The 24,934-nt window shown below is 37.2% G+C and overlaps 1 protein-coding gene across 1 annotated transcript in view; it reads left to right on the forward strand.

Annotated features, from left to right (window-relative positions):
- The window catches only part of COX7B2 (cytochrome c oxidase subunit 7B2), a 168,701-nt gene that overhangs the window by 60,663 nt on the left and 83,104 nt on the right, over positions 1-24,934 (forward strand). Inside the window, exon 2 of the mRNA XM_081249170.1 lies at positions 23,198-23,253. The gene's annotated coding sequence lies outside the window, so the exon portion shown is untranslated. The remainder of the gene's footprint in view (positions 1-23,197; positions 23,254-24,934) is intronic.

Below are 24,934 nucleotides of genomic sequence, written 5' to 3' on the forward strand. Positions count from 1 at the left end.
ACATAAATGCTGTAATCTAATTAGTAAAAGCGTTCCTAACAGGAATGGGTTAGCAAAGCACATATTTTATACACATATTATATATACTAGAATTTTTATGTATATACTAGAATTGAACAAATAAATAGACTAAATAGACTGTAGGTAATGAGAGCTGGGCTCCCCACTGTTTCAGAGAGAAGTATAAATAAAGAAAGGAAGAAAGGCTAAAGTGAATCCTGTGGTGTTGGATTGGAATCAGAGGTATCAATATGAATTCATTGTTTTTAATATATAAACAGATAGATAGATAAAGAAATATAGCCTGTTCTCATTATTCACAATGGTTATAATCTATGAAGTCACCACAGACAGTGAGCTAGTGAATACCAAATCATTGCCCCTGTGGAAAATATAGGATTAGTTTCCTACAAGCCTTTGTTCACAGTATTCTCATCAACTGATCGATATTTAGCCTTGTTTTATGTGTGTTTCTGTTTAAAGACACCTTATTTATTGTTGATTCTTTAACATTACACTTACAACCAGTGGTCCTATAACTCATTTTTAATGAAGCTTATCTAACACACATTTTCTCCATAAGGCACATCACAGCCTTCTTGTGCTTAGGAACACTAGATGGCACTTCAACATTACCCTTGGGAGCCATATTAAACAGTAAAATCACCAACAAAAAGCACAAAAATGCAAAAAAGTGGCACTAAATAGACTGCCCAAAAACACATGTTTATACTATGAAAGCTGAAACAAGAAGGCAAAAGCTTGTCTTGTTTTACCTTAGCTGCAAACATGTATGGCAGGTGACTCAAAGTTTTCACTGCTCTCCACATGTTTGAGGATGACTGAAGGTGCTGCAAGTGTTGATGACTATGAAAGTGCTACAAGTGCTGCAAATAAATTTTAGCCATTAGGTGATTTTATAAATACAATCAGATCAACTGTGTGTGTGTGAGTTTGTAGGCACACATATATAACCTAGCTATGTATGTTGAGAGAGTCAGAAGCCATGATGCTCAAGTAACAGTGAGTATACCTAACATCTAGATCTTGGTCCTAAACACCATTCTCCAGTAAAAAGGAACCAGGACTCCTTAGAGAAGTGGTTGATTATAGGCATAGGACAAGAAAAACACAAATTGAGTCTGCAACATTGTGTGGTTCCAGGAAGTAAGAAAATACCAAAAAAAAAAAAAAAAAAATTGGTTGCTTTTCCAAAGAACATAGGCAGGAACCTGAAAGAGCCTCTAATGGCCAAAGCCATAACAAATAGAATAACAAAATAAATAATAATAGTATTGAACTTTAACACAAAGAATAAAAGAAATATTCATGCATTCTTGCTGATATTAATAAATAACTCCATAAATAAGCAAATATGTGAGGGAGAAGAGATAGCTCTTCCTCACAGTGGAATTTCAATTAAAAATGTAGAAGAAAATAGAGAAATAAGTTACTATTAGGCAAACACCACAGTAATACATGTTGCAGATAAAACCCTCTAAAGGTAGTGGGGAGACACTGAGGAGAAACATGATTTGCATAGTCTCAAAATATGTCCCTAAGATACTTTTCAACAAAAAGAAACCTGTGAAAAAAACCTGGCTAACACCAACTTAATCAAGTGATCACGATAACCGTCATTAGTAATATGACATATTGATAGATATTATGAACCTCTTGGTATTATGCACTGGGAAAGTCACAACATTGTTTTGTGGTATTTTTCCAAAAAATGCATAACTCATTCTAATCTTGAGAAATTATTGGACAAACACAAATGGAGGGATATTTTACAAAGTAACTGATCAGTACTCTTCAAAAATGTCTAGATCATGAAAGAAAAGGAAAGATTAAGGAACTATTAACTGCTAGAGGAAACTAAGGAGAAATAACAACTAAATGCAATAAGGGATCCCGGATAGGATCCTGGACTAGTAAATGACTGGTGGTGGAAAAATTGGTGAATATCAAATAAGGTTTAGTGTTTAGTAATAATATTGCATCACTGTTAATTTCCTCTTCATAGTAATTGTACTTTTGTTATGTAAGATGTTAACATTAGGGGAAATGAGTGAAGGCTGAAACATCTTTCTCACTAAGTTTGCAATTTTACTGCATGCCAAAATTATTTAAATAAAAAAGTTTTACAAATACTATTAAAATTTATTGACTCCATGCTTCTGCGCTCATGTCTGATTTGGAGTTAGTTTTGTTATCTGGAAACTGAGATTCTACAAATGTCTAAGAATACTTTTAGAGAAGTTTGGATTACCTTAGATATGCAATTGCTTTAGTTTATCATTTCTGGTTCCCAGCAACTAATACTTCCTCATGTTATCTGAAGATAAAGCTGTTTTCAAGAGAGAAAGAAGGCCATTATATCTTATAAAGGGGTCAATTCATCCAACAGATAAAACAATTGTAAATATTTATGCATTCAGCATCAGAGCACCTAAATATATGAAGCAAACACCAACAGAACTAAGAGAAGAAATAAACAGCAATACAATAATAGTAGGGAACTTTAAAAAAATTTATTTATTTTTTTATACAGCAGGTTCTTATGTTATCTATTTTATTCATATTAGTGTTAATATATCAATCCCAATCTCCCAATTCATCCCACCTTCACCTCCCCACCCGCTGCTTTCCCCTCTTAGTGTCCATACGTTTGTTTTCTACACGTGTGTCTCTATTTCTGCCTTGCAAACTGGTTCATCTGTACCATTTTTCTAGATTCCACATATATGTGTTAAGAGATGATACTTGTTTTTCTCCTTCTGACTTACTTCACTCTGTATGACAGTCTCTAGGTCCATCCACCAATTTGAACCAATTGGTTCACCAAATGAACCAATTTCGTTCCTTTTTATGGCTGAGTAATATTCCATTGTACCACATCTTCTTTATCCATTCGTCTGTCAGTGGGCATTTAGGTTGCTTCCATGACCTGGCTATTGTAAATAGTGCTACAGTGAACATTGGGGAGCATGTGTCTTTTTGAATTATGGTTTTCTCTGGGTATATGCCCAGTAGTGGGATTGCTGGGTCATATGGTAATTCTGTTTTTTTGTTTTCTAAGGAACGTCCGTACTGTTCTCCATAGTGGCTGTATCAATTGACATTCCCACCAACAGTGCAAGAGGGTTCCCTTTTCTCCACACCCTCTGCAGCATTTGTTGTTTGTAGATTTTCTGATGATGCCCATTCTAACTGGTGTGAGGTGATACCTCATTGTAGTTTTGATTTGCATTTCTCTAATAATTAGTGATGTTGAGCAGCTTTTCATATGCCTCTTGGCCATCTGTATGTCTTCTTTGGAGAAATGTCTATTTAGGTCTTCTGCCCATTTTTGGATTGGGTTGTTTGTTTTTTTACTATTGAGCTGCATGAGCTGTTTATATATTTTGGAGATTAATCCTTTGTCTGTTGATTCATTTGCAAATATTTTCTCCCATTCTGAGGGTTTTCTTTTTGTCTTGTTTATAATTTCCTGTGCTGTGCAAAAGCTTTTGTTTCATTAGGTCCCATTTGTTTGTTTTTGTTTTTATTTCCATTACTCTAGCAGGTGGGTCAAAAAAGATCTTGCTGTGATTTATGTCTTAGAGTGTTCTTCCTATGTTTTCCTCTAAGAGTTTTATAGTTTTCTGTCTTACATTTAGTTCTTTAATCCATTTTGAGTTTATTTCTGTGTATGGTGTTAGGGAGTGTTCTAATTTCATTCTTTTACATTTTATTGTCCAGTTTTCCCAGCACCACTTAGTGAAGAGACTGTCTTTTCTCCATTGTATGTCTTTGCCTCCTTTGTCATAGATTAGTTGACCATAGGTGCATGGGTTTATCTCTGGGCTTTCTGTCCTGTTCCATTGATCTGTATTTCTGTTTTTGTGTCAGTACCATATTGTTTTGATGACTGTATCCTTGTAGTATAGTCTGAAGACAGGGAGTCTTATTCCTCCCGCTCCGTTTTTTTCCCCTCAAGATTGCTTTGGCTATTTGGGGTCTTCTGTGTCTCCATACAGATTTTAAGATTTTATTGTTCTAGTTCTGTGAAAAATGCCATTGGTAATTTGATAGGGATTGCACTGAATCTGTAGATTGCTTTAGGTAGTATAGTCATTTTCACAATGTTGATTCTTCCAGTCTAAGAACATGTTATATCTTTCTATCTGTTTGTGTCATCTTTGATTTCTTTCTCAGTGTCTTACAGTTTTCTGAGTACAGGTCTTTTACATCCTTAGGTAGGTTTATTCCTAGGTATTTCATTCTTTTTGTTGCAGTGTTGAATGAGATTGTTTCCTTAATTTTTCTTTCTGATCTTTTCTTGTTAGTGTATAGGAATGCAAGAGATTTCTGTACATTAGGTTTGTATCCTGCAACTTTACCAAATTCATTGATTAGCTCTAGTAGTTTTCTGGTCACATCTTTAGGATTTTCTATGTATAGTATCATGTCATCTGCAAACAGTGACAGTTTTACTTCTTGTTTTCCAATTTGTATTACTTTTATTTATTTTCTTCTCTGATTGCTGTGGCTAGGACTGCCAAAAGTATGTTGAATAATAGTGGCGAGAGTGGACATCCTTGTCTTGTTCCTGATGTTAGAGGAAATGCTTTCAGTTATTCACTATTGAGAATGATGTTTGCTGTGGGTTTGTCATTTATGGCCTTTAGTATGTTGAGGTTGGTTCCCTCTATACCCACTTTCTGGAGAGTTTTTATCATAAATGGGTGTTGAATTTTGTCCAAAGCTTTTTCTGCATCTACTGAGATGATTATATGGTTTTTATTCATCAGTTCGTTAATATGGTGTATCACATTTGCGTATATTGAAGAATCCTTGCATCCCTGGGATAAATCCCACTTTATCGTGGTATATGATCCTTTTAATGTGTTGTTGGATTCTGTTTGCTAGTATTTTGTTGGGTTTTTTTGCATCTATATTCATCAGTGATATTGGTTTTCAATTTTCTTTTTTTGTAGTATCTTTGTCTGGTTTTGGTATCAGGGTGATGGTGGCCTCATAGAATGATTTTGGGAGTTTTCCTTCCTCTGCAATGTTTTTGGAAGAGTTTGAGAATGATGGGTGTTAGCTTTTCTCTAAATGTTTGCTAGATTCACCTGTGAAGCCATCTGGTCCTGGACTTCTGTTTGTTGGAAGATTTTTAATCACAGTTTCGCTTTCATTACTTGTGATTGGTCTGTGTATATTTTTTATTTCTTCCTGGTTCAGTCTTGGAAGGTTATACTTCTCTAAGAATTTGTCCATTTCTTCCAGGTTGCCCATTTTATTGGCATAGAGTTGTGGTAGTCTCTTATGATGCTTTGTATTTCTGTGGTGTCCGTTGTAATTTCTCCTTTTTCATTTCTAATATTATTGATTTGAGTCCTCTCCCTCTTTTTCTTGATGAGTCTGGCTAAAGGTTTGTCAATTTTATCTCCTCAAAGAACCAGTTTTTAGTTTTTTTGATCTTTGCTATTGTTTTCTTTGTTTCTATTTCATTTATTTCTGCTCTGATCTTTATGGTTTCTTTCCTTCTGCTAACTTTGGGTTTTGCTTTTTCTTCTTTCTCTAGTTCCTTTAGGTGTAAGGTTAGATTGTTTATTTGAGATTTTTCTTGTTTCTTGAGGTCGGCTTGTATTGCTGTAAGCTTCCCTCTTAGAACTGCTTTTGCTGCATCCCATAGCTTTTGGATCATCGTGTTTTCATTGTCATTTGTCTCTAGGTATTTTTTGATTTCCTTTTTGATTTCTTCAGTGATCTCTTGGTTATTTAGTAATGTATTGTTTAGCATTCATGTGTTTGTGTTTTACGTCTTTTTTTTAACCCGTAATTTATTTCTAATCTTATAGTGTTGTGGTTGGAAAAGATGCTTGATGTCATTTCAGTTTTCTTAGATTTACCGAGCCTTGATTTGTGACCCAGTTTGTGATCTATCTTGGAGAATGTTCCATGTGCATTTGAGAAGAAAGTGTTTGTTTTCGGATGGAATGTCCTATAAATATCAATTAATAGTAGTGAACTTTAAAACCCCACTGTCAACAAAAGATAGATTATCTAGATAGACAATCAATAAAGATACAATGAATTTAAACAACACAGTAGTTCAAATGGACCTAACAGATATATATAGAATGTTTCATCCAAAAATAGTGGAATACACATGCTTTCATGATAAAAACTGTCAACATTGGGTATAAAAGGTATGTACCTCAAAATAATAATGACTGTATTTGACAAGTCCATAGCTAACATCATACTCAACAGTGAAAGGCTGAAAGCTCTTCCTCTAAGATCACGATCAATACAAGATTGCCCAGTTAAAGCACTTGTATGCAACATGGTACTGGTAGCCCTAGCCAGAGCAATTAGGCAAGAAAAGAAATAAGAAACATCCAAATCCAAAGGAAGTAGTATAAGTGTCTGTTTGAAGATGACATTATTTTACATATAGGAAACCCTCAAGACTCCACTGAAATCTTGTTAGAACTAATAAACAAATTCAATAATTTCAAGATACAAAATCAATGTATAAAAATCAATTGTGTTTCTATACACTTATAACAAATTATCTGAAAAAGAACTCAAGAAAACAGTCTCATTTACAATATCATCAAAATTAATAAATTTAAGCAAAGTGAAAGACCTGTACACTGAAAACTATAAGACGCCGACAAAAGAAATTGAAGAAGACATATATACATGGAAAATATCTTGTGTTCATGGATGCGAAGAATTAATATTGTTAAACTATCCATACTACTTGAGGGCATCAACAAATTCAATGAAATTCCTATCAAATTCCCCATGGTATTTTTCACAGAAGTAGAAAAAAAATATTAAAATTTGTTTGGAACCACAAAGTCAAATTTGGCAACCCAAATTGCCAAAGTCACCTTGAGAAAGAACAAAGCTCGAGGCATCACATTTCTTGATTTCAAATTATATTAAAAAGCTGTAATAATTAGGAAGTATAGTCCTGGCATAAAAGCAGACACCTAGATAAATGGAATATAATTGAAAGCCCAGAAATAAACCCATGCGTATATGATCAACTAATATTTGACAAGGGAGCCAAGAATACTGAATGGGAAAAAGGTAGACTATTCAATAAATGGTGTTGTGAAAGCTGGACATTTCCATGGAAAAGAATGAAATTGGACTCCATCTTACACAGCTCACAAAAATTAACTTAAAATGGATGAAAGACTTAAATGTAAGACCTGAAACCGTAAAACTTTTAGAAGAAAATGGGAAAAATCTCCTTGATGTTGGTGTTGGCATTTTTGGATATGACACTAAAAGCACAAGCAACAAAAGCAAAAATAAATGAGTGGGACTACATCAAACTAAAAAGCTTCTACACAGCAAAAGAAACAGTCAACAAGTGAAAAGGCAATCTATGGGATGGCAGAAAATATTTGCAAACCATATATTTAATAAAGGATTACTATCCTTAATATAGAGATTCATACAACTGAATAGCAAAAGATTCTAAATAATAGGATTAAACAATGGGTAGAGGACTGGGATAGGTGTTTTTCCAAAGAAGATATACAAATGGCTAACAGTACCATGAAATGGTCCTTAACATCACTAGTCATCGGGGAAATGCAAATCAAAACCACAATGAGATATTACTTCACCTGTTAGGATCGCTGTTATCAAAAGGCCAAGAGATAAAATGCTGGGAAGAATGTGGTGAAAAGTAACACTTGTGCACTATTGGTGATAAAGTAAATTGAGGCAGCTATATGGAAAATGATATGGAGATTCGTCAAAAAATTAAAAATTGAACTACTCTTGTGATCCATCTATCCCATTTCTAGGTGTATAGCCTAAAGTAATGAAATCATTTCCATAGGGAGAGATAGCTGCACTCTCATGTTCATTGTAGCATTATTTACAATAGCCAATATATGGAAATAATTTAAGTATCTGTTGATGGATGAATGGATAAGGATGTCCTATACAGGTTTCACTCACTAGTTGAAAGCAGAGTGTTCCTATGAAACCTTTCTTAAGCTGAAATGGTGTAAAGTGAAGAAGCAGTTACCTTAGGATACATATATTTTGCTAATGGATGCACGAAAAAAATCTGGATAAAGCACAGATGCTCACAGACACAGTTCAAACTATAGTGGCTTGGTGCTGAGATGCTGAGTGTAGTTCATGGGGAAGGAGCTTGGCAGTGCCACTCTTGCTACTCCAGGTACACTGCTTATATAATGGCCTCACTGCAAAACAAGTGCTGAACGCTCTTTTTACTTTTTGCCTTTTTTCATATATGTGAAAAATCCTCTTCAGATTTCCTTTTTTTTTGCGGTACACGGGCCTCTCACTGTTGTGGCCTCTCCCGTTGCGGAGCACAGGCTCTGGACACGCAGGCTCAGTGGCCATGGCTCACGGGCCCAGCCGCTCCGCGGCATGTGGGATCTTCCTGGACTGGGGCACGAACCCGTGTCCCTTGCATCGGCAGGCAGACTCTCAACCACTGCACCACCAGGGAAGCCCCAGATTTCTTTTGATTAACAAAAACAGGTTCTAAAAGCCAAATGGTGTAAAGCAAGCCTTTGAAAAGCAGGAGGTATATATATATATATAATATTAATTATTAATATAGTGTGTTAATTATTGATATTGATAATATATAACCATTGATGTGTAATATAATTATTCATACATAGTATTTTCTAAATAATATAAATAAAATATTCAGCCATAAAAAAAGAAAAATATCCTACGATTTCCAACAACAAGGATGGAACTTGAGGGCTAAGTGACATAAGTCAGAGAAAGACAAATACGGTATGATACCACTTATATGTGAAATCTGAAAAAACTGGACTCAGAAACAGAGAGTAGAGTTGCAGTGGGGAGAGAGGAATTGGGTGATGATGGTTAAAAGGTATGTACTTCCAGTTATAAGCTGAGTAAGTTTTGGGGATCTAATATATCACATGCTTGAAAATTGCTAAGAGAGCAGATCTTAAAGGTTCTCACCACACACACACACACACACACACAGGTAACTATGTGAGGTGATGGTTGTGTTAACTGGCCTTACTGTGGTAATTATTTTGCAATATATATGTCAATGAAATCATCACATTGTGTCTCTTAAATGTACTCAGTGTTGTCAATTATATCTCACTAAACCTGGAAAACAAAAAGGGTTAAGATGTTTTCTTATTAGAACACAGATGGATTTGTATTGAACTGCAAAGCAAGTGCTTTTGAAGGCCACCTACCTTCTTGGATCCTGTCATAAACCAAAACATCTCCGATGGCAACTCTATTATCCTCTATGCAATATCCTCTATATTCCTAAGTAATTTTTATTACCTCATTATTCCTCTGTCACTTTCAGTTCTGTCACTGCTCAATCTTCCTGTCATTTCTTAGTTTGAATCCAAAGAGAAAGAAGTACATTGGCCCCAGCATTTTTTTTTAATTGAACCAGTTCTCATTTAATGTCACAAACCAACCCAATAGATTCACTGCCCTTGGATTAGATGCCTAGCCCAGGAACACTGACTTCTGGTCCTGTAGGGGCATGGACACACGGTACAAAGCCTGGCTGCCTAATGATTGCATTCATCAGGGATAATGGCTTCAGTGGCTTGCTTTGGTACTGGCAGGCAATGCATTTGGCCTATGCAGAGTAGCAATTTGTTCTCACTAATAAAACACTGATAAATAACTGTACTTTTTTCAATGTTTGTCACTAACTTACATTTTTGCAGTGCCTTATAAGCTAAAATTGTGTTCACTTATGTAACTTCATGTGATACTTCATATTAAAATAAAGTCTTACTCTTTTTAATTTTTTTTAATATCTTTATTGGAGTATAATTGCTTTACAATGTTGTGTTAGTTTCTATTGTACAACAAAGTGAATCAGCTATACATATACATATATCCCCATATCCCTTCCCTCTTGCTTCTCCCTCCTGTCCTCCCTATCCCACCCCTCTAGGTGGTCACAGAGCATCAAGATGATCTCCCTGTACTATGCAGTAGCTTCCCACTAGCCATGCATTTTACATTTGGTAGTGTATATCTGTCAATGCTACTCTCTTGCTTCATCCCAGCCTACCCTTCCCCCTCTGTGTCCTCAAGTCCGTTCTGTATGTCTGCATCTTTATTTCTGCCCTGCTGCTAGGTTCATCAGTACTGTTTTTTTAGATTCCATATATGTGCATTAGCATACGGTATTTGTTTTTCTTTTTCTGACTTCACTGTGTATGACAGACTCTAGGTCCATCCACTTCATTACCAATAACTCAATTTTGTTCCTTTTTATGGCTGAGTAATATTCCATTGTATATATGTGCCACATCTTCTTTATCCATTCATCTGTTGATGGACATTTAGGTTGCTTCCATGTCCTGGCAATTGTAAATAGTGCTGCAGTGAACACTGTGGTACATGTATCTTTTTGAATTATGGTTTTCCCAGGATATATGCCCAGTAGTGGGATTGCTGGGTCATATGATAGTTCTATTTTTAGTTTTTTAAGGAACCTCCATACTGTTCTCCATAGTGGCTGTATCAATCTACATTCCTACCAACAGTGCAGGAGTGTTCCCTTTGCTCCACACCCACGTCAACATTTGTTGTTTGTAGATTTTCTGATGATGCCCATTCTGACTGGTGTGAGGTGATACCTCATTGTAGTTTTGATTTGCATTTCTCTAATGATTAGTGATGCTGAGCATCTTTTCATTTGTTTGTTGGCTATCTGTATGTTTTCTTTGGAGAAATGTCTATTTAGGTCTTCCATCCATTTTTGCATTGGGTTGTTTGTTTTTTTGATACTGAGCTGCATGAGCTGCTTGTATATCCTGGAGATTAATCCTTTGTCAGTTGCTTCGTTTGCAAATATTTTCTCCCATTCTGAGGGTTGTCTTTTAGTCTTGTTTATAGTTTCCTTTACTGTGTAAAAGCTTTTAATTTTCATTAGGTCCCATTTGTTTATTTTTGTTATTATTTCCATTACTCTAGGAGGTAGGTCAAAAAAGATCTTGCTGTGATTTATGTCAAAGAGTGTTTTTCCTATGTTTTCCTCTAAGAGTTTTATAGTGTCTTGTCTTACATTTAAGTCTTTAATCCATTTGGAGTTTATTTTTGTGTTTGGTGTTAGAGAGTGTTATAATTTCATTCTTTTACATGTAGCTGTCCAGTTTTCTCAGCACCACTTATTGAAGAGGCTGTCTTTTCTCCATTGTATGTCCTTGCCTCCTTTGTTGTAAATTAGGTGGCCATATGTCTGTGGGTTTATCTCTGGGCATTCTATCCTGTACCATTGATCTAAATTTCTGTTTTTTTGCCAGTACCATATTGTCTTGTTGACTGTAACTTTGTAATATAGTCTGAAGACACGGAGTCTGATTCCTCCAGCTCCGTTTTTTTCCCTCAAGATTGCTTTGGCTATTCGGAGTCTTTTGTGTCTCCATACAAATTTTAAGATTTTTTTTGTGCCAGTTCTGTAAAAAATGCCATTGGTAATTTGATAGGGATTGCACTGAATCTGTAGGTTGCTTTGGATAGTATAGTCATTTTCACAGTGTTGATTCTTCCAATCCAAGAACATGGTGTATCTTTCCATCTGTTTGTATTGTCTTTGGTTTCTTTCATCAGTGTCTTACAGTTTTCTGCATACAGGTCTTTTGCCTTCTTAGGTAGTTTTATTCCTAAGTGTTTTTTCTTTTTGTCACAGTGGTGAATGGAAGTGTTTCCTTAATTTCTCTTTCTGATATTTCGTTGTTAGTGTACAGGAATGCAAGAGATTTCTATGCATTAATTTTGTATCCTGCAACTTTACCAAATTCATTGATTAGCTCTAGTAGTTTTCCAGTGGCGTCTTTAAGATTTTCTTTGTATAGTATCATGTTATCTGCAAACGGTGGCAGTTTTACTTCTTCTTTTCCAGTTTGTATTCTTTTTATTTCTTTTTCTACTGTGACTGCCATGGCTAGGACTTCCAAAAGTATGTTGAATAATAGTGGTGAGAGTGGACATCTTTGTGTTGTTCCTGATCTTAGAGAAAATGCTTTCAGTTTTTCACTATTGAGAATGTTGTTTGCTGTGCGTTTGTTGGATATGGCCTTTATTATGTTGAGGTAGGTCCCCTCTATGCCCACTTTCTGGAGAGTTTTTATCATAAATGGGTGTTGAATTTTCTCCAAAGCTTTTTCTGCATCTATTGAGATGATCATACGGTTTTTATCCATCAGTTCATTAATATGGTATATCACGTTGATTGATTTGCATATATTGAAGAGTCCTTGTATTCCTGGGATAAACCCCACTTGATCATGGTGTGTGATCCTTTTTTTTAGAAGAAGATGTAGGGGGTAGGAGTTTATTAATTAATTAATTTATTTTGCTGTGTTGCGTCTTCGTTTCTGTGCGAGGGCTTTCTCTAGTTGTGGCAGGCGGGGGCCACTATTGATCGCAGTACACGGGCCTCTCACTGTCGCGGCCTCTCTTGTTGTGGAGCACAGGCTCCAGATGCACAGGCTCAGTAGTTGTGACTCATGGGCATAGTTGCTCCGCAGCATGTGGGATCCTCCCAGACCAGGGCTTGAACCCATGTCCCCTGCATTAGCAGGCAGATTCTCAACCACTGCGCCACCAGGGAAGCCCTGTATGATCCTTTTAATGTGCTGTTGGATTCTGTTTGCTAGAATTTTGTTGAGGATTTTTGCATCTATGTTCATCAGTGATATTGGCCTGTATTTTCTTTTTTTGTAGTATCTTTGTGTGGTTTTGGTATCAGGGTGATGCTGGCCTCATAGAATGAGTTTGGGTGTGTTCTTCCCTCTGCTATATTTTGGAAGAGTTTGAGAAGGATAGGTGTTAGCTCTTCTCTAAATGTTTGATATAAATCTCCTGTGAATACATCTGGCCCTGGGCTTTTGTTTGTTGGAGGAATTTTAATCACAGTTTCAATTTCAGTGCTTGTGATTGGTCTATTCATGTTTTCTATTTTTTCCTCGTTCCGTCTTGGAAGTTTGTTCTTTTCTAAGAATTAGTCCATTTTTTCCAGGTTATCCACTTTATTGGCATACAGCTGCTTGTAATAGTCTCTCATGATCCTTTGTATTTCTGCAGTGTTAGTTGTTACTTCTCCTTTTTCATTTCTAATTCTGTTGATTTGAGTCTTCTCCCTTTTTTCATGATGAGTCTGGCTAATGGTTTATCTATTTTGTTTATTTTCTTAGAGAACCAGCTTTTAGTTCTTTGCTCTTGATCTTTGCTATTTTTTCTTCATTTCTTTTTCATTTATTTCTGATATGATCTGTATGATTTCTTTCTTTCTGCTAACTTTGGTTTTTTTTGTTGTTGTTGTTCTTTCTTTAATTACTTTACTTGTAAGGTTAGGTTTTTTATTTGAGATTTTTCTTGTTTCTTGAGGTGAGATTGAATTCTTACAAACTTTCCTCTTAGGACTTCCCTGGTGGCGCAGTGGTTGAGAGTCCGCCTGCCGACCCCTTTTATGGCTGTTAGCATTTGCCTTATGTATTGAGGTGATCCTGTGTTGGGTGCATAAATATTTACAATTGTTATATTTTCTTCCAGGATTGATCCCTTTATCATTGTACAGTGTCTTTCCTTGTGTCTTTTAGTAGTCTTTTTTTTTTGAAAGTCTATTTTGTCTGATATGAGTATTGCTACTCCACCTTTCTTTTGATTTCCTTTTGCATGGAATATCTTTTTCCATCCCCTCACTTTCAGTCTGTGTGTGTCCCTAGGTCTGAAGTGGGTCTCTTGAGGACAGCCTATATACGGGTCTTGTTTTTGTATCCTTTCAGCCAGTCTATGTCTTTTGGTTGGGGCATTTAATCTATTTACATTTAAGGTAATTATTGATATGTATATTTCTATTGCCATTTTCTTAATTTTTTGGGGTTTGTTTTTGGAAGTCTTTTCCTTCTCTTGTGTTTCCTGCCTAAAGAAGCTCCTTTAGCATTTGCTGTAAAGCTGGTTTGGTGGTGCTTTATTCTCTTAAATTTTGCTTGTCTGTAAGTCTTTTGATTTCTCCATCAAATCTGAATGAGATCCTTACTGGGTAGAATAATCTTGGTTGTAGGTTTTTCCCATTCATCACTTTAAATATATCTTGCCACTCCTTTCTAGCCTATAGAGTTTCTCCTTGGAGATCGGCTGTTAACCTTATAGGGATTAACTTGTAAGTTATTTGTTGCTTTTCTCTTACTGTTTTTAGTATTTTTTCTTTGGGTTTAATTTTTGTTAGTTTGATTAATATGTGTCTCAATTTGTTTCTCCTTAGGTTTATCCTGTATGGGACTCTCTGCGCTTCCTGGACTTGGGTGACTATTTCCTTTCCCATGTTGGGGAGGTTTTCAACTATAATCTCTTCAAATATTTTCTGAGACCCTTTCTTTTTTTCTTCTTCTTCTGGGACGCCCATAATTCGAAACTTTGTTCACTTAATGTTGTCCCATAGGTCTCTGAGACTATCCTCCATTCTTTTTTTTTTTTTTTTTTTCTTTTTTTTTGCACTACGTGGGCCTCTCACTGCTGTGGCTTTTCCCATTGTGGAGCACAGGCTCCGGATGTGCAGGCCCAGTGGCCATGGCTCACGGGCCCAGCCGCTCCGCGGCATGTGGAATCTTCCTGGACTGGGGCACGAACCCGTGTCCCCTGCATCGGCAGGTGGTCTCTCAACCACTGCGCCACCAGGGAAGCCCTGTCCTCCATTCTTTTCATTCTGTTTTCTTTATTCTGCTCTGCGGCAGCTATTTCCACCATTTTATTTTCCAGGTCACTTATCCATTCTTCTGCCTCAGTTATGCTGATGTTGATTTGTTCTAGAGTATTTTTAATTTCAGTTATTGTGTTGTTAATTACTGTTTGTCTTCTCTTTAGTTTTCTAGGTCCTTATTAAACATTTCTTGTATTTTCTCTATTCTATTTCCATGATTTTGCATCATCTTTACTATCATTACTCTGTAATCTTTTTCAGGTAGCTTGCCTATTTCCTCTTCATTTATTTGGTCTTGTGGGGTTTTATCTTGCTCCTTTGCCTGTATGATATTTCCCTGTCTTCTCATTTTGTCTGGTTTACAGTATTTGAAGTCTCCTTTCCCTAGGCTGCAAGGTCATAGTTTCTCTTGCTTCTGTTCTCTGCCCCCAGTGCTGGGGTTGGTCCAGTGTCTTGTGTAGGCTTCTTGATGGGAAGGAATGGTGCCTGTGTTCTGGTGTGTGGAGCTGCATTTTTTCCCTGTGATGAGCAGGGCCATGTCAGGTGGTGTGTTTTGGGTTGTCTGTGAGCTTAGTGTTACTTTAGGTAGTCTGTGTATGTATTGGTGGGTTTGTGTTCCTGTCTTGTTTGTTGTTTGGTGTGAGGCATCCAGTGCCAGGAGGTGCTGTCAGTTGGGTGGAGCTTGGATTCAGACAGCGGCCTCCATGAGATCTCTTGGCGATTAATCTTCCCTGGGGCCAGAATTCTCTAGTGTCCAGTATCCTGGACTCGGTGCTCCAACTCCAGAGCCTCAGGCCCAACTTCTGGTTGAGGGACCAAGACACCACAAGTCACTTGTCCTGGCAATAAAGGGGATTTGAAAAAAAAAAAGAAAAGACTAACAAAACCCCAGACAAATGGTAAAAAGTAAAATCAACAAACAGAAACAGAAACAGGGAAACACACACAGACAAAAGAAACAAAAACAGAGCCAAATAAGTCAAATAGAAAGAGAACAGGGCTTCCCTGGTGGCGCAGTGGTTGAGAGTCCGCCTGCCGATGCAGGGGACGCGGGTTCATGCCCCGGTCTGGGAGGATCCCACATGCCGCGGAGCGGCTGGGCCCGTGAGCCATGGCCGCTGAGCCTGCGTGTCCGGAGCCTGTGCTCTGCAACGGGAGAGGCCACAACAGTGAGAGGCCTGCGTACCACAAAAAAAAAAAAAAAAAAGAGAACAGCCAAACAAACAGAAGAACCCAAGAATGAAATCAAACAATTAAGAAGAAAGTTGACAAAAACCCTAAACCAAAAAACAAAACCAAAGCAAAGTGCCAACTGAAAAGTGAAGCAAAGAAGCCAAGCAAACTGACAAAAATGATATTAAAAAAAATGAGAAAGGGGAAAGAAGGGAGAACAATAGAAATTCAACATAGAAACAGGAATATACAAAAAAATAAAAAATATATTTAAGTAAAAAAATATATAAAGAAAACTCCAGAGCAATGGTAAAAGCAAAATCAAACAAAGAAAAACAGAAGCAAGGAAGCACACACACAGGTAAAAGAAACAAAAACTGAGCCGAACAAATCAAAAAGCAAGAGCATAACCAGACAAATAGAACTCAAAAATAAAATCAAAGGATTAAGATTAAAACTGACAAAAACATATAACCTAAAAAACAAAACCAAAGCAATGTGTTAACTGAAGAATAAATCAAGGAAACAGAACAAACTGATAAAGGTGATTAAAAAAAATAATGATAAAATAAAATAAAAGGGCAAAAACAAGGGACAAGAAAGCAAGTTAAAAACATAAATAAAAAAATAATAAAAATTAAAAACGTTATAAAACATGGAGATCCCAAAAGACTAAAAAAAAAAGAAAAAACTAAACAACGAACAAAAAAAAAACTAGAACCAACAAAAGAATGCATCAAAATATAATAAAATTAATAGTAATAATTATGTTTCCCTGGGGTCTCTGCTATATGTGTCCTTGCCCATGCCGTGAGCCACAGCCCACCTCTCCCTCCCCAAGAGGCTCTCCTCTCCCTCTGGGCTGGTGACTGGACCTGCTGTGGGCCCTGTGGGCACCACTGAGACTGTGTTCTGGCCCACTTCCTGCGTGTGCTACCCCCAAAGTCCACAGCTGCCTGAGCTTCACCATTTTCATCTGTGGGAACACTCATTGTCTACTTAGATATTCCATAGATGCAGGCTCTACCCAGCTGATCGTGGGCATTTAATCTGTAGCTTGTACAGCTGATGGAAAGATTTTCATTCTTCTTCTTTATTCTCCCTGTCTCTGGGGTTAAGGTTTGGTTTTATCCCTACCTCTGCGTGTGGTCCACCCTCAGGAGTCTGGTCTTGAGGCTGCCTTGGGGCTCTTGGGTCTGCACCTGTGAGGACCGAGTGCAGAGGTGGTATGACTGCTTGGATATTGGGAGCCCCAGTGGCACCAAATGCACAGGGAAGCCAGTGGCCATGGGCGCAAGAGATACGGCCCTAGTGAGGGCCTTTTCTAGTGCCTGGCATAAGGCACATGAGGGCTAGCTCTGAGGGAGCTTTTCTTTTTATTGCTTGGCAGCTGGCACACAAGAGCCAGCCCTGAGCCAGCTTCTTTTATTGTAGTCAGCAGGTGCCGGCATGTGGGGAGAGAGAGGTTACAATAGTGGCTCCTCCCACTGTGTGTGACTCAGCAATAGCACCCAATGGCAGTCCAGTCTTCCTCCATAGGCATTCCCTGCTGCAGATTTCCTCCCTCCCATCCCCTCTGTCTCCCAACAGCCAACGACAGTTTTCTCTCTGGGCCTGTTCTCCAATCTCCATGCATCAGCTCCCAGCCCCCTTGCACACCTGTGAACACACATCCCAGTCTGGGGCACGTCGAGCCGTGGTACGGACCATATATGTATTTCTCACTCTGTCCCGTCTGCCACAGATCAGCTGCTTCATCTTCTGACAGCCTCAAATGCTTCCCTTTTGTCCCAATCGATTTCCCTGTCGGAGAGGGGGTTTCCCCAAATTTGGGAATCTCTCCTCTGCTTCATCTCCCCAACCCTGGGGTGGTCCCATGCTGTTTCCTCTCCTCCTCCTTCTCCCTTCTTTTTTTCCATCCTACCTAGTTATGCAAGGATCTTTATAGTTTTTCCAGTGTCCAAGGTTTTCTGCTAGTTTTCAGCCAGTGTTCTGTGAGAATGTTGCATCTATAAATGTATTCCTGATGCATCCATGGAGAGAAATGAACTTCACATCTACCTACTCCTCCGCCATCTTGAATCTCCCAAGTTTGCTCTTTCGGGGAGTAGAAAATAGATATTAATATTGAGGTATGGTTTTTCATGCAAGATAACCTATACTGTACAAATATATTGTGCATTTGGGAAAGCATATAAGACATGTATGCTCATTTAGCAATCTGGTGTTCTTTTTCTTCTGTTCTTGAAAATGCTCACCAACTTGTTCTAATAAATAATAATTATCCCTGGGTATAGCCATAAATAACACAAAGAATGATAGTTGATAGAATCACAACAGAAATTCTGGAAAGAGCTGTATATCTCACTCAATCCAACACATTCATTTTAGCAATTCTATGTCAATTTATCCATCTTTCTTTTTTTTTTTTTTTTTTTTTTTTTTATTCTTAATTTATTTATTTTATTTTTTTTTTAAATTTTTAAATTAGTTTCTGCTTTATAACAAAGTGAATCAGTCATACATATACATCTGTTCCCACATCCCTTCCCTCATGCATCTCCCTCCCTCCCACCCTCCCCATCCTATCCATCTTTCTTTAGATCATTAAGGAAGATATGTGCTCTGATTTTTGCTTTAATCTAATTATCTTTGCAATAAATTCTTAGAATTCATCACCCAGGAAAAACATGTTTTCTTTCATAAAATGAAATACTTCTTTTTGTTGGAAATAAGATTACACAATCTGTATTTTGCTCTTTGTAATAGCTGTGAGAAAGCACAGGGCCAGATTTAATTTTCAAATATAGTTATATGGACATAGTTTTAAAAACAGTTATTGTCTTCAATTCATTAAACAAATTGTTGAGTGGGTTAAACATTTTGTAGGCCCTTTTTATTTAGCTTTAGTTTGTATATGTTTATCTAATGGTGTATTTCCATTTGCCTGTCTAAATGCATATTTCCATTTTCATGCAAGCCACCTCAATCATTTTGGAAAGTAGCTTTTCAGTCAGGTAATGCTTATTGAGAACATACTGTGTGCTAAAAAGTGTTTCAATGGAAAGCTAATAAGAGTAAATTCTATGGAAGGGCATACATTCAAGTGACAAAGAAGATTAGGAAAGCCATTAGTAATAAAATAAGTTGAAAACTCCTCCATGCCATGATCTAGTCTCATACTTTCCTTTGTTTCATGGTGCTGAGGACATGACTGAGAATAATGAAGCCTGCTAACCTGAACCAAGTGAAGTACATCAGTAGTTGATTAACTTTTAGCCTTGATGATGGAGCAAAACTTGGGGAAAAGCTGATGATGCAAGGGTTGTATTGCTAGGTTAGCAGAGTACCTACAGATAAATATACAATAAATATATATATATATATATGCACATACATACATATATATGTATATACACTATATAGCAGGCAGAGTAAATGTGTATATATATATATATATATATGTATATGTTTATATATATAATTGACCCTTGAGCAACACAGATTTAAATTGCAGAGGTCCACTTATAGGCAGATTTCTTTCAATAGTAAATGCTACAGCACTACGTGATCCGAGGTTGGTTGAATCCACAGATGTGGAACTGAGAATATGGAGGAACTATGGATATAGAAGGCTGACTGTAAAGGCACAGAAGAATTTTCAGTTGCACTGAGGGTTGACACCCCTGACCCCTGTGTTGTTTAAGAGTCAAATGTGTGTGTGTGTGTATATTTATACACACACACAACACATACGTATACACACATACATTGATAAAGTATATTGAGGACATAAATGAAAAGGGAGATGTTTGGCACATTTTGGATAGCATTGTTCTTACAGAACAGGAACGTTGAATACTTGTGCATTTTTTATCCAATTTGCCCCTCTATGTAACTAAGTGACTGCTCAGTATATCTTCATTGAATGAATGAATAGGAAAGAAATTGCTTTCAAAGCACTATAGGGAAATAGGATGCTCACTGTAGATAAACCTAGATAAAAGCTGAATACTAGTCACATTAGGGCACAACATAGTCTTTGATTGTGTGACAGTGCTTTATAAATAGTATAAGTTTGCATATGAATTATAGATATACAAAAAGCAGCAAGGCAGCTTCTTTCACTGAGCTATACCTAGTTAATTCAGGGCCTTTCACATAATACATGTTCATTAGATTTGGTTGTATTGATTTAAAAAAAAACATGCACATTAAAAGCCAATCTAAGCATATCTAAAAACAAAAGTTTAAAAATAGGTTATGTTAGCTACTTAGTAATTAAAATGAACTGACTTTGATTAGTATTAAGTGTTAGCCAGTTTTGAAATACCAACTTTCAAAGCCTTATAAACAGTGAAGTAGCACAACTCTGGCACTAATTGGGTCTTCCAGGGAGCCTAATAAGGATGCATGTCTTTTACTTAGCAGTGCCAATTACCACTTTCTCCTTGGAAGGAGGCTGAAGTGGAGGTGGCTCGGACTTGGCTGCTCATGTCCCTTTCAATGGTGATCACCAATGAGCTGGCTAGACTACTAAGAGCCCACCCCCTCAAAAACATCTGTAAGGAAACTCATTGCTAAAAAGCAGCTGTAAATGTTTCAATGAAAGGATTAATATTCTTAGTGAATGACCACCTAGAGCAGAAAGAACTGAATGCTTTCTGGCTTCTACCAGTACCCACGTAGAATCACTGGCTCTTACCACTTTCTTCCAGGAAGGGGTAAAGTAGAGGACTCCATGGCTGGAATGGAGGTGGCTCCACCTGGCTTCTTGTGTACCTTTAGTAGTGATTACACATGAGCCTCTAGCAGGTCAGGGGACTCAACTTTTTCTTTGCTCTTTATCTATGTGTCAGATTTCTCTGAGGAAGCTGGCAATAAGTCTCTTGGAGAAATGCTTTTCTCTTGGTTTTCCTCCTACCTCACCAGCCTCTCTTCTTTTGTCTTTTCCTGGCTCTTTCATAGCTCCCTCACCTCTAAATTTTGTAGTATCTCGGGTCTTGCATTACTTTTCTATTGGTGCATAACAAATTACCTAAAACTCAGTGGTTTTAAACAACAGATATATATTATCTCACAGTTTCTTTGGGTCAGAAGCTTAGTGTAGCTTAACTAGGTCTTCTGTAAGACTGAAGTCAAGGTGTCAGCTGGCGTTGAGGTATCATCTGAATGCTTGACTAGAGAAGGATTTATTTCCAAGCTTAAACAGGTCGTTGGCAGAACTTATTTTCTTAAGACTATCACCAGTATGGCTGCTTGTTTCACAAAAGTCAGCTAGTGAGGGAAAAAGCTCCAGCACAATTGGCACTGTAATAATGTGATCACACAGTGTCAATCACCTGCATGCTGTCATATATTCTACTGGTTAGAAGCAAGTTACAGGTCCTGCCCACACTCTAGGGAATGGGAATCATACAAGAGCATGACTACAAGGAGGCAGGGATGATCAAGGCACCTAAGAGTCTGCCCACCCCAGGGCTAGTCTCTGTCATCCATCTTCTCTGTCTGTACTCACTTCCTCTTGTATCTCATGTCTTTAAATACTGTCAGTGATTGGACAACACTGTTTTATATTTAAAGCTTGATATCCTTCTCTAAACTCCACACTGATATAGCCACTGCTTTCTTTATATTGTTCCTCTTCTGATAGACATCTCAAAATTCATATATCCAAAGTCAAAATAATTATTTCCCCTAAAAGTAAAAATAACCTGCTTTTCCCATGGTTTCCCAGTCCCACTAAATGGCAGCTCTGTTCTTTCAGTTGCTCAGATCAAAAACTTGTTGTCAACCTGACTCTTCCTGTTCTCTCATATCCAACATCCAATTTATTAATTCTTTATTTTTAATTTGCCATTTCTTGGTTAGTGTACTTATCTTCAGGTAACACTAGGACCTGATCTAAAATATAGGGCACTTGGTGGCTCTCTGGCAACTGGAGTCCTAATGGGGAGAAGTAACCTCTTATCTCCATTTTCTACCAGCTGGCTCCGGGCCTGCTTCTAACAGGATGGACCACATGAAACTCCACCACCACCGCTCTCTGACTTTGCTATTGATGGAAACTCTTGTGGCTTTGCAACATGCCAGATTGGTTCATGTCAGATGTTGCCTCTCACCAAACAAGGCTGCATTTGCCTTAATGAACCTCTCCGTACAGAGATTAAGGAGTAATGCCGATAATGGTAGTCACCTAACTCCTCCTAACATACTCTCTCTGCAGGGTTTTCTCCTCTGGGACCTATCCTTTTTTCATCCAATGTTCTTTTTTTCTTTCCTTCTGGCTCACATTTTTTTGTTTGTTTTTAATTAATTAATTAATTTTTTGGCTGCGTTGGGTCTTCATTGCTGTGCGCAGGCTTTCTCTAGTTGTGGCGAGCCGGGGCTACTCTTTGTTGTGGTGTGCTGGCTTCTCATTGCAGTGGCTTCTATTGCGGAGCACGGGCTCTAGGTGCACAGGCTTCAATAGTTGTGGCACACAGGCTCAGTAGTCATGGCTCACGGGCTCTAGAGCACAGGCTCAGTAGTTGTGGCACACGGGCTTAGTTACTCTGCTGCATGTGGGATCTTCCTGGACCAGGGCTTGCATCCGTGTCCCCTGCACTGGCAGGTGGGTTCTTAACCACTGCGCCACCAGGGAAGTCCCTCACCCATGTTTTGGAAAACTGTGTTAATATCTGTTTCTGGGTAGGTAGGGCTTCCTATCATCCACATATACTTTCTAAAGTAATAAATAAATGTATCATTTTCTCCAGGTGTATTTTTACCTTACAGAATGAAAAAAATTGTTCCTATCACTAGAATTTGAGACATTAGTATGATGGTGAATTTGATTTATGGCACAAACAGTAGAGAGGTTCATGCTTGTTCCCCTGAACTCACATAGAAGAGGTAGCTCCCTATTCTCCATACACATAAGGTGAACCTTGATCAGAACTCTCCCTATTTGAGCTTGGGCACAGGTGGATAGTAACTCATGGAGGCAGCTGACAGATGAAAGGGTGTGATCTCAACTACATGGGTCGAGAAAAATTTACAGACTCCTTCTGTATCACTCTAGGAAGACAGGTGACTATGTCCTCTTCCTTTCAAATACTTTGCAATTCTTTCCTTTGTACTTTAAGTTATTTCTTAAAGTTTATTTAATCAGGTGTCACTCGTATAAAAATATTTACTGTTGGTGGAGTAGTCTATGGTGATTTTCTCTGGGTAATATAGCCCACCCTTACCTTTTGCCTTTTTCTGTTTCCTTGAAATCTCACACTAATTTTCTAATTATATTTTTAGGAATCTGAATCTTGAACTTTCTGAGGAGAACATCTGAGCTTCAGAGTTCCTATCAGGTAATGACAAAATATGGAAAAGGCCCATGGTGCTGAGATTAGAATTTCACTATGTCAATTTTAGATAATTTTGAGGATCCCTCCTTTTTTAAGAAAGAAAGAAAGAAAAAGTTCTGATAAGAAATTTTTTAAAAAATAAAATTGACAACAAAACCATTTTAAAAAGTTGTATGTACTCTTAAGCACTCTATTTATTATTCAGAATTAGTCCAACCACAGAAAGTATAAGAGATATATGCCAGTCTAAATAAACAAATGTTTCCAAAATAAGATATTTCCTATCCGTCGAAAAAGTTTTACTTGATTGACTAACTTGATAGTCTTAACAGTGCAATCAGTTGGATGAAAAATAAAATATGTGTATTGCCAGCAAACATTTTGGAGAGATAAGCACTTGTTGCAAGTACTATACGTGCTTAGAAAAATCTTTACTTTGGCCAGCTAAGACCACCACATGTTTTAAAATGTCATCCATCATTTCAGTGTTAAGAGCGCCCCCTGGTGTGATTGTATAATTATGTTTATGAGAAATTTAGGCACTATTTTTTTAATTTTTAAAAATTTTTATTGAATTCTTTTTTATTGAAGCATAATTGATTTACAATATTATATTAGTTTCAGGTATACAGTATAGTGATTCAATATCTTTGCAAATTATACTCCATTTTAAGTTATTACAAGATAATGGCTGTAATTTCCTGTGCTGTACAGTATATCCTTGTTGCTTATCTATATTAGACACTGTTTTTAAAACCTCATTTTGCTATTAGATGGTGATAGACCTTCTTTTTATACTCTGCTGACCTGACCAGTGTGGTATGTAACTATCTAGAAATATGAATTTAATTTTTTCCTTGCCATTATCCATGTTTATATCTGGAATCAGTGGTTAGCTTGAAAGTAGAATTTGGTAATAGTAATCCCTAAACTTCTTCAGTTAAAGTTAATGACCAATAATATATCCTTTGGTAAATGTGAAATTATATACTGAGATAAAATTTTATAGGATAATCAAATTCCTTGGTGGTAATAACCTTGTTAAATGGCAAATTTCTGTGAACAGTTTCTTTTTGGTAAACTCATGGGCATTTTAATAATTAAACATGAGAATTCAGACATTGCATTTTGATTTTGAAATATTCATTGTGTGAAAAAATTAATCCAAGTTTTAAGATTTTCTTACAACCCAGCAGCCCCCCTATAACCACGGAACTTGCAAATGTAAACATAATAATTCATCCCTGAATCACAACAGACTTCTCATCCATCCCCTAAAATCACCCCCACTCCTGTAAATTCTCATTCGAACTTGGCAGCAGGGTGTCTATTTTATAACTGTCATTTTTTCTTGCATTTAATATTTAGTCCTTTGGGAATAATTAAACCATCCTTGCAAAGTGAAAGTGTGCATAATATTCTAAACTACATTTCTGTAAATTTGATAACTGCAATTATGTTTCCCCCTACTGTGTCTTCTCCAAACTTAGATTGTCGTGATCGTTTTAACCATTTCTCATAGGTTCTATGTTCTAAACTTGATCATTTACAGGGCTATCACACTAAGCTGTTTGGAATAGACTGCTTTTACTTTCATTTTCTTCTGTATGGTCCCTCTTTCAATTGAATTCTGAAGCCATAAGCTTAGCACAGTATTTATATTATGTCCTGGCCTGTTAAAAGG

This window comes from Mesoplodon bidens (genome assembly GCF_964165515.1).
Source record: "Mesoplodon bidens genome assembly, chromosome: 1".
NCBI lineage: Eukaryota > Metazoa > Chordata > Mammalia > Artiodactyla > Ziphiidae > Mesoplodon > Mesoplodon bidens.